The 17,726-nt window shown below is 33.5% G+C and overlaps 1 protein-coding gene across 3 annotated transcripts in view; it reads right to left on the minus strand.

The window, feature by feature from the left end:
* Positions 1 to 17,726, minus strand: part of CSMD3 (CUB and Sushi multiple domains 3) — a 1,478,779-nt gene that overhangs the window by 936,407 nt on the left and 524,646 nt on the right. The window lies entirely within an intron of this gene.

Genomic DNA, 17,726 nt, shown 5'->3' on the forward strand with positions numbered 1-17,726 from the left:
TGACTTTAAAATGTGTTATTCTCTAAGTACCAACAAAACCCTAAGGAATGAAATTTTCTTGTAGAGTATGAAACAAATTGGTCCCATTCAGATTCAGACTGATTTTGGCCTACAGTCCTACTTATCATTTAATTAAATGGGAATGCATTATGCTAAGCTATTAAATCAGTCCTGTAGCAAAAGAAGCAACGAAATCTAGCATGAAAATACATCACAAATTATACAGAAAGAATTCTCACAGGAAGATAAGAGTATTGCAGGGGCATCTACAGCCAAAGAGAAAGCATGAGAGAAAACAGAAGAATTACTGAACAATGTAATGCACAGGAAGACTTAAAATATTGAGTCTTTTATTTACAAAATAACAATGTCATGAAAAGGACCTTTTATTATTAAAGGTAATTTAATAGCTGTGGAGTTAATACTATAGGTCAATGGAAAAAGTTAAAAATTAAAATCTCTGTATCAAGAAATTACTTTAGCAATACTTATGTAGAACTTTAGAAAAGAAAGAAAACAATTCTGAGGCCACATTTTTAATTTATTTACTAAAGTATTTCTTCATGATCAGTTACATTTAGTGAATAATTTCCAACGATTTAAGTAATTTAATAACAATATTGTCAAACATGTTTTGGTAACATTAGCCCAATTTTATGTCCTGCTTAAATTTCTATGGATGAGTAATTTATGGGCTTCCTTGGGGTTCCCTTGTGGCTCAGCTGGTAAAGAATCTGCCTATATTGTGGGAGACCTGGGTTAGATCCCTGGGTTGGGAAGATCCCCTGGAGAAGGGAAAGGCTACCCACTCCAGTATTCTGGCCTAGAGAATTCCATGGACTGTATAGTCTATGGGGTCGGAAAGAGTCGGAGACAACTGAGTGACTTTCACTTTCACTTCGTGCCTCAGATGGTAAACAATCTGCCTGCAATGTGGGAGACCAGGTTCAATCCCTGGGTTAGGAAGATCAGCTGGAGAAGGAAATGGCTACCCCCTCCAGTATTCTTGCCTGAAGAATCCCATGGACAGAGGAGCCTACTGGGCCACTTGTCCATGGGGTTGCAAAAAGTCTGTCAAAACTGAGTGACTAACACTTTTGAGTAATTTAACTTTCATCCAGTGATTATCTATCTGCCTATCAAGAGAGACTGAGAAAACAGGTGGCAAAATAAACCCCTCACCAAGTACTACTGAGTCACTGTGAACCAGGAAAAAAAAAGGACAAGTCATCAGTTTCCTCAGTCAGCCACCATGTCACACAATTAACAAATAATTATGGCTATATAACCATAGTTTAGATGCATGGAGACTTATAGAATAAATATACAAATGAATAAAATAATCTTAGGATAGATATATCTTGTATGTTGACATAGTCATAAAACAGACTATGTAATTTAAATTAAGACATATAGAAATCAAGTTCATTTGATTAATTATTTTTTAGAGTCAGAACTGAAAAGCAGCTCCCCCTAACATCTATTCTCATAGCTATGTACACACATTTTGGGAAAATTCTAAAATATAAACAAATGTTTTGTCACCTGCAAATAATTAACTAAATTACTGATATGCTATTTAAAAGAGAAATGAAAGCATTCAAGATTTTTAAAAACTTAGCCAAAAAAGAGAATAATGATTATATAATCCATCTCCCTCAGTTTCTTTATGAGCAAATTAAGATTCAAACATTCAGCTGATTTTTTACAGTTAACATATACTATACACCAGGGCTTCCCTGGTAGCTTAGTCAGTAAAGAATCTGCCTACTATTCAGGAGACCTGGGTTCAATCCCTGGGTCGGGAAGTTCCTCTGGAGAAGGAAATGGCAACCCACTCTGGTATTCTTGCCTGGAAAATCCCATGGAGAGAGGAGCCTGGCAGGATACAGTTCATGAGGTCACAAAGAGTGGACATGACTGAGTGACTAAACCAATACACTATATGCTGTATAATATGCCATCATACAGTGATATAACTGAGATTCCAATATGTAACTTTAAATCTTTAGCTTAATATTAGTGCCTTTCCTATTGTCTCTTATTGAAAACAGCAAATAAAGAAATTTTATATGTGTAGCTATTTACCTAAGATTCATCCTAGATTCCAAAAGTTTCCAAATATTGGCTGATTTTGCACTATCTATTCCTTGCTGGCTTTGCATATTTTATTTATAAGCTACACAAATCATAGGCATTTAATCAAAGTGTGATAAATAGGTTACTGGGAGAGAACATTTTTTACAATTAAAAGAAGATGCAAATCATATGTAACATAGTATACTATAAACAATTAAAAAACAAAATCTTCACTTAAATGAATTGGGGAATTCCTTGGTGGTCCAGTGGTTAGGACTCTGCACCTTCACTGCTGTGGGCCCAAGTTCAATCCGTAGTTGGGGAACTAAAATTCCACCAACTATTTGGTACAGCCAAATATATATATTTTTAAATTAATAAAAGGAAACAAAAGAGTTGGGGGACTGGAGGGTCCTCTCATACCCTACAAACATAGCAGAGCCTAGAAGGAAGAAGAAATATTCCTTTTCTTTCCTGGTAAGGACTCAGTCAATGAAAAGCCAGAGAAAGACTCTTTGTTTACTATTATCTCCTCCAATGTCCTTTCTACCCCCATAAAAGAGTTCTTTTTCCATTGTCATGTGAGGAGTTCCATATGTCTCACCGAGACTGCAATTGCAATTCTCTGGTGATTTCAAACAAACTCATCTCTGCTGAAAAAAAAAAAAATATCTGGTAATCTATTTGCTTTAGATCAGTAATACCAAGTATTCAAAATGATAAATAGAGTTTTCATTGGCTATTAAATAGTTTACAAGGTAAAATATTGATTTCATCAAGTGTGTAAACATTTCCATAAATATATGTGTGTGTAGTGTGTACTATATAGATAGAAAGGATTTTTTCTGATTCACTGATTTAGTAAACATTAAGATATTTAAGTGAATGTGCAATAGGTTCAGATTCTTATATGAATATTTTCAAAGGAATGATAGGAGAATCTTGTTTGTGACTCATGCGCTCTTCAAACTCAGCAAGGATGAGAAAGGGAGCTAGAGAGGAGAGAAAGAAACTGGTGAAATTGTTTCCTTTAACAGAGCCCATTTAGATCAGAATCTTTCTAATGAAGTACCCTCTCATGCTGGTCTAGTGAGTTGGGCTTCAATGGGATCACTCAGTTATGAAATTTGTTTCATGTAGTTGGCATACACACACACACAATTGGTGTCTATTCATGTCTGAGAAAGCTAAAGTTGAATCCACACAGGAATAAGCCAAAACTGGCATCTGAAGAAATCTTAGAGGGTAAGAGAGACAGGAGGGCTTCCCCTGTAGCTCAGCTGGTAAAGAATCTGTCTACAATGCAGGAGACCTGGGTTTGATCCCTGGGTTCGGAAGATCCCCCGGAGAAGGGAAAGGCTATCTTTTCCAGTATTCTGGCCTGGAGAATTCAGACATGACTGAGCAACTTTCAATTTCAAGACAGACAAGAGACCTTCCATGTTGAGATAAGCCTGATCTTTTTGTGTTTCTCAGAGGAAGAATTTGTTTCCTGTTTCATCAAGGTTTTTGTTGTTGTTTAGTCGCTAAGTCATGTCTGACTCTTTGCAACCTCATGGATTGTAGCCAAACAGGCTCCTCCGTCTATGGGATCTCCCAAGCAAGAATACTGGAGTGGGTGGCCATTTCTTCTCCAGGGGATCTTCCCAATCCAGGGACTGAGCTCGTATCACCTGCTTGGCAGTGGATTCTTAACCACTGAGCTGCCTGGAAAGCCTTTTCACCAAGGATTACAGAGACTCAATAGGGCATCATCTGGGAACCTGTCCAATTAGGCCACATGAGGGCTAAAAAATACCTCAGGAGAAGACTGAGGGTATCCAATGGCCAGGGACCACGCTGGACAAGTGTCACTTGATGATACTGATGCATCCCCCTGAAATCACTAAAAAGGACCCATGACTGCCCATGATAAAATTAGCCTGACTATCAGGATAAGAGAGGTTGTAGCCTGCCTAGGATTTAGAACCAGGCCAACTCCTTTACCTCTTCTCCCCTCTACCTCTGTTGAATCTCAGAGAAACCTGAAACAGCAGCAAGTAAGGAGTTTGGAAGAAGGAAAATGCAAGGTGGAGAGACCAGAACAGCCAATCTCAACCTTGTCCGTTCTTTACACAGGTACCTGGCTAGCAAGGCCTGGGATGGGAAAGAGGGAAAATAGGTTGGCATTCAAAAGGAGAGAAATAAAAGAAATTTGTTTTCAAATTTATTGTTTTTATTAATATCTGGGGCCCAGTTTTCTAGTTATAGAATTGAAACTGGGTCTCCTTTTATGGGCCAAATAGTCTGTGGCATCTTGTTACAGCAGACCTAGTAATATATTTTACACATTTAATGTGACAACAGACCTAACTAGCTTTTCATCCTGGAGGAGATGTATGTTGAGGGTTTCTTTCTAGAAAACTAAAATTATTATCTGCATATCTAACTGTGAAAACTAGAAGAAATTTGAGGCTTTTATTAAAACTTAACATGCATTTGTGACACTGCTTTTTGCATACAGTCACAACACTTGCTGAATCAGTCAATAAATACCTTTACAGGGAAAATGAAACAAACAGAATGTATGAAATCATGCCCACAGTAGAGAATCAGAATACACTGAATCAGAAACACTCATTCCATTTGTTAAATAGGAGGCTAATCTTCTCATTATCTTTGTGGTAGGAAAAGATAAATCTGTGCTACATGTCTGACAGAGTAAACATACATTAAAGGGCACCATAGAAAGAAAAAGGAGAAAAAGAAAAGAAATTTGTTTTCAAATAAATTAATGCTTTTAAAGGTATTAAATAGGGAAAGACAGAATTTTGTTGAATATCTTTTATGTTATAGATTTATTTTAAAGTGTGTATGGTGGAGAGGGAAAGCATGATTTAAAAAATTAATTATGGATTCTAAAGTTCTAAAATAAGGCAGACCTAGGTGAGTAATAACAACAAAAACCTGAGAAACAATGATAAAATTCACACTATATCATAGTCTTCATTGTATTTATTGTGATTTTTGAAGAGATTTTCTACTTCTTTATAATTGCAGAACACTAACAGCTGCCACATGAAGACTGTTGAGGCCAAAGAGTCCAAGATGGCAGCCACTAGCACCTGAGGCTTTTGAGCATTTGAAATATAGCTAGTGAGACTGAATAACTGAATTTTCAATTGTATTTCAATGTAATCAATTTTAATTTGAATCTAGAAATAGGCAGCACAAAATATTTTATCCATTAAATACAACTTTGTTGTACTGGTAGACTACATATGCTGCATTGCATAAGATATAGTATTGTAGGGAAAGTATTGGACATATACACTAATGCAACATTAAAATGTGTTTATCTGAATATTTTATTCAGATAATAAGAATTATATTGAAGCCTAAGTAAAGCATAATTGCTAATCAATTATTTATTAAGTATAAGTAAATTATTCTTCTAATAAAAAAACCAACTCTTCCCAATGAAAACTTAGTGTTCAATAATGAATTGTGCTGTGAGTATAAAATATGCATCTAGATTTGGGAGACTTAACTGAAAAATAGAATGCAAAATATATCATTATCATTTTATATTGATTAAATGTTGAAATGTTAACATTTTGGACATATCAGCTTAAAAATAATTACAATTAACTTTGCCTGTTTTATTTTGTTATGTGTTTGTGTATGTGTTATGTGTTTGTTATGTGGCTACAGAAATGTGAAAAAAAATATATATATAATTTTACATTTAAATATATTATGTTACATTTTATATTTAAAATATAAAAATTATTTTTCACATTTAAATATATTATATATATTAAATATGTATACACACACACATGTACTTGCTTGGAGGTTCGATGGAAGCATCTCCAAGTACTTGCTTGGAGGTATGATGCAAGCATATGACCACAAAATCTGAAGGTTCATGTTTGTTATTTAACAGAACCTCTCAAAAGAACCTGTTGTATTTTTTGTGGGAAGATAACATGTAACCCAATGCAACATGGTTGTTTCCCTGTTAGATCAACAGGTTTTAATTTTACCTTTTCCAACAAAAGTACATTGGGTATTATGAAATCATTGCCTTTCCTAAAAAGGGCTATTATACTTCTTTCACCTTAAACTGTTTTGTAACTGCAGATTTCTCTTGGATTTTATAATAACAGTCAATAGTACCTGACCCAATAAAAGGATAAATAAGTTTGGAACAGTATACTATTTTATTTTTTTTTCACCTCATACATATATAGTAGTAAAGAATATATTCTGCTGATATTAACAGGTTTAATTTGTAAGATGTTTATTAAATATTTGAGATATTTCATTGTGAATAATTTTCATTATAATACATATTGCATTGAAATATGTTTTAATGGATCATTTTTTTTTAATCAACATCCAGCCACTCATATTATGTAATCAAATAAATGAGCCTCCAACTAATTAACACAAAAGGTTAGGATATTTTTATTTCACAAAACATCCCTATTACTCAGAAGACACCTGAAATTGCCTCCCAATTCATTTTTAGTCAAATAATAAAGATAATGATGCTTCTCCCACTGATGTTGCTGATATTCTTAATAATAGCTAATATTTTATGTAATGCTTATTCTCTGTCAGATACCATTCAAAGCACTTTACATATATTAACTATAAACTGATATTGTTTTATGAACCTGTCACTTATAGTCAAGAACAGTCTATTTCCACAATTTTACTTATTTTATTCACCAAATTTGATTCTCAATGAATTTTGTGCATGCTAAGTAGCTTTAGTCACGTCCGAATCTTTGTGATCCTATGGACTGTAGTCCACCAGGCTCCTCTGTAATAGGATTATCCAGGCAAGAATACTGGAGTGGGTTGCCATACCCTTCTCCAGAGGAATCTTCCCAACCCAAGGATCGAACCCACTACACTTATGTCTCCTGCACTGAAGGCGGGTTCTTAACCACTAGCACCTCCTGGGGGAAGCATTTTAGTCTTTTAAAAAGTTAAAAAAAAAAAAAATCTTCTGTGAATTTGCAAATTTGAGGATAAGAAAGGCTGGAGTTCATATTGAAATAAGTGCAGGCCTTAGAAGTAGAAAACTCTAAGTGTTTAAGACCTGCTGCTGCTGCTGCTAAGTTGCTTCAGTTGTGGCCAACTCTGTGCTACCCCATAGACGGCAGCCCACCAGGCTCCCCCGTCCCTGGGATTCTCCAGGCAAGAACACTGGAGTGGGTTGCCATTTCCTTCTCCAATGCATGAAAGTGAAAAATCAAAGTGAAGTCGCTCAGTCATGTCCAACTCTTAGCGACCCCATGGACTGCAGCCCATGAGGCTCCTCTGTCCATGGGATTCTCCAGGCAAGAGTACTGGAGTGGGGTGCCATCGCCTTCTCCGGTTTAAGACCTGGTTCTGCTAATTCCTAGTATGATGTTGGGTCTAACACTATTTTGACAGGGCTGCGGCCAGCTCAATAGGATGTTGGAATGAATTAGACAAATAAGCCCCTTTCCCTGGGTGATGCAGCATTAGGCAAAGGGCTTAGCTAGAGGTGCACAGTTCCCACTGCCACCTAGCCTGGGTATCCTTGTGCAAAGCATGTCAGCAAACTTGTCCCAGAGTATTTGTTTCTTATTTGATAAAACAAAAATAAATCAATAGATGAGATATTGTGAGGATCACATGAAATAATGCATGCACAAGTATTTTATGTGACAAATATATCTGAATATATAATTTCAATCATTCAGTATATACTGGGTACCTATAATATAGTAAACTCTGGGACGCAGAGATAAAAAGACACAGTCACTCTTTTTAGGGAGGTGGAAATTATAAAATCATAACAGTTCAGAGTCTGTTTTCCAGATTTTGTATATAGGTAGAATATTTATACTGTCCATACATTTTAATTTACACATATTATATTATTCTTTTAATAGAACAACACATTTTAAAAGGCACCCAATAGTAATAGAGAGTACTAATTTTTGCTACTTGCCAGTCACTTTGAATTTGTCAGAAACCAGGAGGTCTGAGAGTGATACTGAGAATATTGATTAATAGCTAGCAGGAATTAGAAACTGAATTGTGAACGGTGGACACAGCGGTATGCAGAAGGCAACCAGCTATGCCAGCAATTAGCCATTTGTTGTATTACAGGACAATCCTGGGCGTCCTGAAAGAGATGGGGCAGTTCAGGAGTCAGGAAAGCAATACAGGTACTCTGAGCCTACTGGGAGTAGCTATTTACCAATCAATACTATTTCAATATTTTAATTATCTTTAGAACAAAGAGTGGACTAATATAGTTTTATATCTCATAGTTATCACACATTCATTGTAATGGAATACTATTCTGCATCCTTCAGACTCAAGTCTGGAAGCTTTCCAGGACCATACATTCTCCTTCACTGCCCACATGAGCTTACATATTCTAAATTATAACATTTTATAAATTACTTTTCTCCTAATAGAATACTCACTCATATTTTATATACTAGGCAAAAAGCTCTCTTAATTCAGGGATTGTATACCGGAGTCTAGTATACTACAGTTTCTGGTACAGAGTAAGTACTCAGAAATATTTTTGTTGAACAAAATCAGATGGTGGGTAAGTAAGTAAATAAATTTTCTATAACACATCTCTAATGTGAGCTTTAATCTAAAAATTGGACTAGTTTAATTAAATATTAGCAGTTAACATGCTTCATTTAATAGTTTCAGTGAACTAAATAATTGAAGAAAAGAACAGACTAAGTGATGGTAAATTTATTGGCAGATAAAAGTCAATCTTTTCTATCATAATTTATAGGATCATTTCCCAAAATGTGTCCTGAGGAATAGTAGTTCCAAAAAATGCTAAAAAAGGGCTTATCTACTTAAATAATTCAGTTTAAATTTGTTTAACCCGGTGACTCCAAAGTGTTTTGGGCCACAAAATTGACCTCCACATGACTATCGAACACCATATAACTCTAAACTTTAGGAAAACCCTAAGTTAATACTATCTTTGTCAATTTAAACAAACTTTTCTTAAATTACCTTTAGCTATTTCTAAATATCTTTGAATTTGAATTTAAAAGTCTTGGGATTTTAATCCCATAATGTCATTTTCAAGTGGCATGGTAAAACTACCTAAAAAATAAATAATTAAAGCCTATAGGCTTATTGCCTCAAACTCCATTTTCCATACTGAAATGGAGGAATCGATCACTTCCAGTGTGTTTGACTACTTCTACCTGCTGTGGTTGACTGAAGCCCTTTGTAGGTCATTTTGTGCAATTATTGAGTCATTACTAGAAACTAAAATTACCTGTTCAATATCTTAATCATCTCAGCAGAATTATAAAACAGTGAATTTTGTTTATTAAACGCCAACTTCATCAATTATTTTTTGTTGATGCTATTCTTCAGGTGATGTGCCCTCACTAGAGATAGTAAATGTGAAGATTTAAGACTCCTTATTGTGACTAAAATGCTACCAAATATATTCATATATAAATGAATGCTAAATGGAACCATTACGAAACACCATGTGGTACTACCATAAAACAAGGGCAAATTTTGTAATACTTTGCCTTAAATTTTTGTATACTTGGAAATACAAGAAATCCATACAATTAAAGACTAAAAAGTTATTACTAATTAATTAAATTTATAATAATTTAAAGTATTGGATAGAAATCACATTAACTGAAAGGGAAATGTTAATTCAAAGTTAGTTGGGATAATAAAGACAGTAAGTATTGTAGACAATGTATTTTAAAAAATAATTGAAGCTGTAAGTGTAGCTTGAATATTATTAAATCAATACAGAATATCTTTTAAGTTTACATAGGAAAGATAACATGCATATTTCCTCAAGGAGAACAGTTTTTCACTTAATAAAAGTAGGCTATTTTGAACATCTAAATATTTGTACTTCTTGTTACTATTAATCATGATTCTGTGAATTTTCTCATTCTTTGATTACCTTGGATTCATCTTATTTGGGAGAGTTCTTGTACAACCTTGACTGAAAATTACATTATTTAGAGCCCAAACCTGGCTTCCCTAGTGGCTCAGTGGTAAAGAACTCATCTGGAATGCAGGAGACCTGGGTTTGATCCCTGGGTCTAGAAGATACTCTGGAAAAGTGAATGGCTAGCCATTCCAGTATTCTTGCCTAGAGAATTCCATGGACAGAGGAGCCTGGTGGGCTACAGTCCACATGGTCCCAAAAAGTCAGACACGATTAAGCAACTAACACTTTTACTTTCAGAGTCCAACCCACATGTTAATCTTGAGAGTCACATTTTCGATCAAGAGGCAAGCCTGGAAGACTCAGTTAACAGAACTTTACCAAAAGCCATTACTAGTGAAAACTCAGGACATGACAAGAGAGAAGTTCTCCCAACATCTGATAGGAATAAGAAGTATAAGCTGCACCTTCATATAAAATCTCTCGTGGAGGATAGAGGTTAGCGAGGAGAGCTCAAAATTTTATACAGATTTGTTAAAACCCATTGGCTAAAGGAATTAATTATGAGGTCCTACAGCACTGATTTATGGAAAAATATAAGCCTCTTAAATACATATACACATTCAGTAGCGCACAAAGCATAATATATGTTCAACAAATTGAGAGTTTTATACTTCACTGAAGGACAGTTTTGGGTGGCAGAAACATATGAGTGAGTTAACAGACAGCCAGGACCCTGCCACTGGTCTATCATGGTAAGGGAAAAGGAAAATTTATTATAGAATATGTAGTTAAAAGAGTTATAGCCAGACTGAATGGAAGACCCAGCAAAAGGTATGGAGTACAATCAGAAAGGTAGATAACTGACCATGCAAAAATCAAAAATTACAAATTGCCTGTGGACACCAGCAGTGGTATCTTCAGAAATCTCAGGTACCAAGAAATGAAGTCTTCACTGAAACCAGTTAATATGTCTGAATAAGAACTGGGGTTCTATATATGACCAGTAGGTTTCAACTCATCACTATGAGGGTTCAAAAGATATCACTTATAACTAGAAGTTTGCTTTAAAAAGGAAGTAGGAGGTGGCCTAAGCCATGAAAGTTTGAAGGCCACCACAAGAAAGCTGAGTTAACACAAAAGAGACTTTTCTCATAGCAGAGGTTGTGAAATTTTAACTTTATTCTATCAATAGTAGGCATGTGTGATCCAAACTAAAATGTAAATCAAAAATTTTTTCAGTTTTATAGTCATCAAGTACTATATTTTAAACCTGCTAGATGTTTTAGTATATGATCTACATTAAAACTGGATATTTGATAGATTATCTCCTATTAATAACAGTTCTATTGATACTTAAATATAGTAATCTAAATTCTATTTATTTTACTAAGATATATCTTGGTTTTCACAAATTCAATGAGATATTAAAATAAGGTTAATACAACTTGATTTTCACTGTAAAATAGATCAATAATGGGTTTGTGTATATATATATTTGTGTGAATATATATATATATATATATATATATATATATATATATATATATATATATAATGGGCTTACCTGGTGGCTCAGATGGTAAAGAATCCACCTGCAATATGGGAGACCTGGTTTTGATCCATGGGTTGGCAAGATCCCCTGGAGAAGGGAATGGCTACCCACTCCAGTATTCTGACCTGGAGAATTCCATGGACTGTATAGTCCATGGGGTCGCAAAGAGTTGGACATGATGGAGCGACTTTCACTTTCATATATTAAACACATTAAGAACACAGAAAATGTAAGCAGCATAGTCCTTTTTTTAAAGTAATGATCTGCCATATTTCCCTTTTTATCTATAAGTCAGGGTTCCTCTAGTATCAGTATTATGAAGATGAATTCAGTTCTTTAGAAAATAATGAAATTTTCATAACAGAATCTCAATCCCGTATTTAATATGCTGATTTACATGACTACTTCTCTACACATTTCAAATTTCATTTGAAATTAAATGGCAATTACCCAGTTTACTGTTAAATACACCCATAATTTATGAACAGAATTTTATGTTGGGAGATATATGACTGGCAAATAAATTGTAAGGATTGAAATGAAAACATAAATATAGTCAGCTATGTGATGGTGGTGGTTTAGTGGCTAAGTCTTGTCCAACTCTTGCAACCTGTTGGACTGTAGCATGCCAGACTCCTCTGTCTATGGTATATCCCAGGCAAAAATACAGGAGTAGTTTGTCATTTCTTTTTCCAGGGGATCTTCTTAACCCAGGGATTGAACCCATGTCTCTTGCATTGCAGGTGGATTCTTTTACCGTTAAGCCACCAGGGAAACCCCATAGTCAGCTATGGAAGAATTTAATTCTAACATCATTATCAACTAATATGGTCAAAGGCCTTAAATGTTACATTGCCATAACTATGAAATATACAGTTATATCATGCAAGAAAATGTTATCAGGGAGTTTTTAATGGTTGTTTTAGACCAATGGTTACTTAGACCATTCTGACAACTAAATATCTTCTTTTAATTATTGTCATGGGTTCTGTAGACATTATATTAATTAAGTTGACTCTCATAGACCAGAGAGGTTCATAAAGACAGAGAAGTAAAAGAAGTTTCTTTTTTAAGTATTTCAAGGTAAAGTAACTATTTAGCACTAAAAGATACATGATGATATAATGGTTACATTGCTATTAAAATCAAAAGGAAATAAAACAAGTGACAAGATTAGGAACTATTTTCAAACTCTACAGACCAATAGAACTCAACTTCCTATTCTCTTAAAACTCAGTAAATGAAATATCTAGTTTAATTTATAAGGCTTCCCAGGTGGTCCTAGTGGTAAAGAACTTGCCAGTCAATGAAGGAGACATAAGAGACACAGGTTAGATCCCTGGATTGGGAAGATCCCCTGGAAGAGTGCATGGCAGTCCACTCCAGTATTCTTGCCTGGAGAATCCCATGGACAGACGAGCCTGGCAAGCTACAGTTAGTTCATAGGGTCACGCAGAGAACACAACTGAATTGACTTAGCATGCGTGAACAATTTATATAAGCTTAAAATAATGCAGTTTGTCCATGTATGAAAAGGGGATTAAGATAAGGATTCAAATTCAGCTTGTGAATGTTCTCTCAGAATGTGGTCAATTAAAATTGAAACAATATCTACTACCACACATATAAACTTCCCAGGTTGTTCAGAGGTAAAGAATCTGTCTGCCAGTGCAGGAGATGCAAGAGGTATGGCTTTGATCTCTGGGTCAGGAAGATACCCTGGAAGAGGAAATGGCAACCCACTCCAGTACTTTGCTTGGAAAACTCCATGGACAGAGAAGCCTGGCAGGCTACAGTCTATTGGGTCAGAAAGCGTTGGATGTGACTGAGCGACTGAGCACGTGCACACACACACACATCACACACACACATAAACACACACACACACATATATATATATATATATATCACTAGTTCTTAAATTGTGCTGACAAGGCTATGCCCACTGTCTTTATCAGAAAAAGAGCCTATTTGTCCATGTGCTACACTCCCATGAAAGTAAACTACACTTCAATTGTCCAAACCAAAAGAGGTGATATTCTCTTACTATATCATGCTCCCACCTTCAATCCTGAAATCATAAACATTGACTCACATTGATAGTTATTAAGTTAGAGGAGCTATTTCAAGATTAGATGCTGAAATATGATTCCCTGCCTTTTTTTTAAACAATGTATAAAGGAAAATAGGAAAAGCTGATTATCTAAACAAAATTAGAAAACAGTGCATTTAAACAGAATTGCTTTGATGCTGTGCTCTATTTTCAAACTTTATGATTTTTAAAATTCTGTAATACAGAGGAAACTGTTTTTCAGTTACACTTTCACTAAAATTGTAATTTAAATTTAAGTTCTAAGGAAAAGTGCTTTTTTTCCTAGAGAAATATGGACACCATTTGTGATAGTGAGAAATAACAAAACTTTACATTTTTCCTTTTAATTGTGAGTGCTGGATTTAAATTTTACGCTTGATCACAATTTTTTTTTTAACTATCTGTACCTCATGGTTAGACAATGTGCTTCTCATTCATCCCATATAGTTGATTATCTCTTTCATTAAATAGTATCTTTATTCACTTGCATGTCCGAATTTTATTAAAAGAAATCCTAATATCTTTTGATTTACACCAAGATAACATGTCTATCTATTGTGAATATTTTAACTCTTTGGGAAACCAAGGCTTAAGACAACTCAGATACCAATTAGTAACTTCACAATTCAACACTCACCTTCTGACCGTCAAATTCTATTATTTCCCACTATATTACGCTGCATCCCTCATATTTTTATTTATTTTGCTCAGTGACAGTGCACACACACACTTAAGTCAAAACCCTTCCAAATGTAAAATATAGAGTCCTCAGAAGTTATTTCCAAATTATATTATGTGCATCTAAAATGCCAAGGGCCTCAGTGTAACTGGAGTTTATGTGAATTTTCAATAGAATTTGAAAGGTCTGTCCATTAAGTATGATTTCCTTACCAAAAAGATGCATTGCTGATCTGAAAATGCTAATCCCTTTTAGAATATTATAAAATATTTTATACATAAATTGAGAACACATTCTATTACTATTGGCATACCTTTGTTGAATTAAAACTAAGTATCTACAAAATGTTGATATGCATAAAAAGAATCATATCAACAATATTATGGAAGACAAAAGAAAAATCAAACTGTGATAAAATCTATAAAGATTTAGAAGACAAATATAAGATTACTCATATATTTACATATTTATAATTATTTAAATACTGTAATTCCTAAATTTGCATGCCAAAGACAATTTTATGAATACAGGAATTGTATCTTTGTATATTAAAAAGTGTGATACGTCAAATAACTTAAAATGAAAATGTTGTAATAATATTTCACACTTGAATATCTGATAAAAATTATAGTTTTTAATAAACATCATGTAGAGGTAAAATTTCCTCTATGGTTGTCATCTGAAAATCTCCTTCCAACTTAGAAATTAAGAAAATTGATTATTATTCATGCAAATAGAAAATAATAGATTTTAGGTTTATAAGTGACAATAATATGGGGATTTCTATAAATAAATAAGAGAACTTGAAAACACCACAGATAAAGAGAAGTTTCACTATTATGTGTGAAGTAGCACTATTCAAGTTCTTATTAGAAGAGAATAATGTAAATTAAATATAAGAATCTTATTTAAAATCAAAGACTAATACGGAAAAACGATATTGAAATCTTCCTTTGAGGGAGAATTGAAAATTGAAAAAGGAAAAGTTTTAAAGCATAGAACAGACAATAATAGAACTTTAAAAGAAAATATTTCCAATATAAATAAATTTGGGGGGTATGCTTTATTTGTTTTAGACAGGAGTGAATATATTCAATGGGGGACTAAGGGGAGGAAAAGCATTTTCTGTATCAAAGGTATTTCATTTATGATTTTTCTCACTACTTTTGAGTCAGAACATAAATATTTGTCAGTGTGTATCCTCAAACTCTACACAACCCTATTTAAATTGCTGTATATAAAATAATAAAGAAGCCATATAACATAACTGAAAGGAAGCTCTATGGGGGAAAGCATGTTGCTGTATCTATATGCCTATACTATCAATTACAGGATCAATTATGGAGCAAGCTATTAAAAATAGCTAGTGGTACTTAGGAATCTTAGGAGTTTTCAGCTTATTTTCATAATATAAATAATACAGATTAAACAAAAACATTAGGGGGAAAAACATCAATCTTTGGAAACAATATAAATCAATAATAATTACAAGTACTCAATAAGTATTTGAGTTATTAGGAAATCATGCCACATGGAGACCTGGTGGTGACTTTTGAGTAGAATATTCTACAAAATTTTCTATCTTGAATTGGTTACAATTTAGATACTACTGAAATTATATGGTAGCACAAAACAATCTAAAAATCATGATTGTCATTTCATGTCTGGGCATGTATTCAGGATGTCAGATTGTGGAATTATGAATTTTATAGCTATTTAAGTTAGCCTAGCAGAGTATTTGTTAATCCGAATTTCTTTGATTATAGTTTCAATAATTACTTCTCCAACTGAACTTCTGTGGTTTAGGTAAAATGTTTTTTGAAGATAATGCAGTTGAAAAACTCAAGGCTGAATCAGGAAAGTTTTAAAAGGATACAGTGCAAAGGTATGCTTTTATATATTAAAACTTTTCCTTGATTTTATTATAAAATTATAGCTTACATTTTCTCAGGCCACCTTATTCCCTCTATAGTGTGAAGATACAGATTATATCTAAAGTCATCCTCATTTGAGCTCCTTTTCCTGCTAAAAATAGAAATAATTCATATCCCATAAAACACTTCCTATTTTTCTACAGTAAATTTTTTTATATGTTACTTTTCAGTGCTGAAACTGGATAGGCAATGCAGGAAAATCAAACTGAATCTTGAACGTACTATAAAAGTCAATTTAAGACCAGTCAGTAGAATATTGATAATTAAGTACACAAATTTACTAACAATTTTGTACTACTGTCTTGTAATGGAAAACAATCTATCTAAAGATACCATTTTTATGAAACCATACAGCATACAGCAAATGAAATACCACTTTATTTTTTAAGACAGGACATCTATGTTTTTTTTTTTTTCTCTCTGCAAGTTGTACATTTCAATATAAAATAAGTGCTACTTTATTTCTATTCAGATAAAGAGTACATCTTACTGAAGGATTCCATGAATCGAGCAGAAAGGATCACCACATGAGTCAAAGATGATAATCATTTGAATATCTGCCATGCCATCTGCTTTAACTCATTGTAGAGGGAAATCAGAGCCATAAAATCATGTGAGTGGAAAACTCCATAAGGAAAAGGGTGAACCCAGAAATAAAGAGGCTCTACACAAACTATTTATTTTCACTTAAAGAGTCCTCTTATTTCTGAAGCACACAAAAATTTTTAAAATTTAAGTAAAAATGCAGCAAAATGTGATTGCAAATTTTAAAATGACACTGGCTAAAAATCATAAGATTTAAGTAATATGCCCAGTTATTTTTAATAAAATAAAGGAAAAAAATTTCTATAGATATTTAATTTTCATTTTAAAAATATATGCTATCGTAAGAGATGTTAATACAATGCACAGATTTAAGAGAAAATCTGTATTCATGTTTCCATTTGAATCAACAACTTTACAATAGAAATTATAGATTTTTCTACAGTGGACTTTGTCTAATATCTTGAGTTAAAATCTTTGGAATTTTTATTATAGTGACACCCAATACACTATTACAAATTCCAATCATATTAATCTTTTGCTATTATTATGAGAAACGTATTGACAGGGTAGCTGTAGAAAGGTTACTGGTATACAAAATATAAATTGTTGAAATCTGTATTCCAGAAAACAATATGTAGTCTAACACTATTTCAGTTATTAACTATAAGCTGCTGAAAGCCATCATATTAAATTCCCAAAGTGCTTAATACTGAAGATTACTAAAAAGGAAAGTATTGTAAAAAAATAGATAAATGGAAATATGTAACTGTGGCAATGTTCACTGAATAGTAGCTAATACACTGCTGAGAATGAAATGAATTATTTAAATAAGTAGTCTGAGGATAAAATGCACTAAATCCACATAATATTACTAAACATTACAGAAAGCACATTTTTATTAA

Source organism: Bos grunniens, chromosome 14 (genome assembly GCF_055505025.1).
Source record: "Bos grunniens cultivar Pamir isolate PY7600 chromosome 14, Bosgru_T2T1.0, whole genome shotgun sequence".
Classification (NCBI taxonomy): Eukaryota; Metazoa; Chordata; class Mammalia; order Artiodactyla; family Bovidae; genus Bos; species Bos grunniens.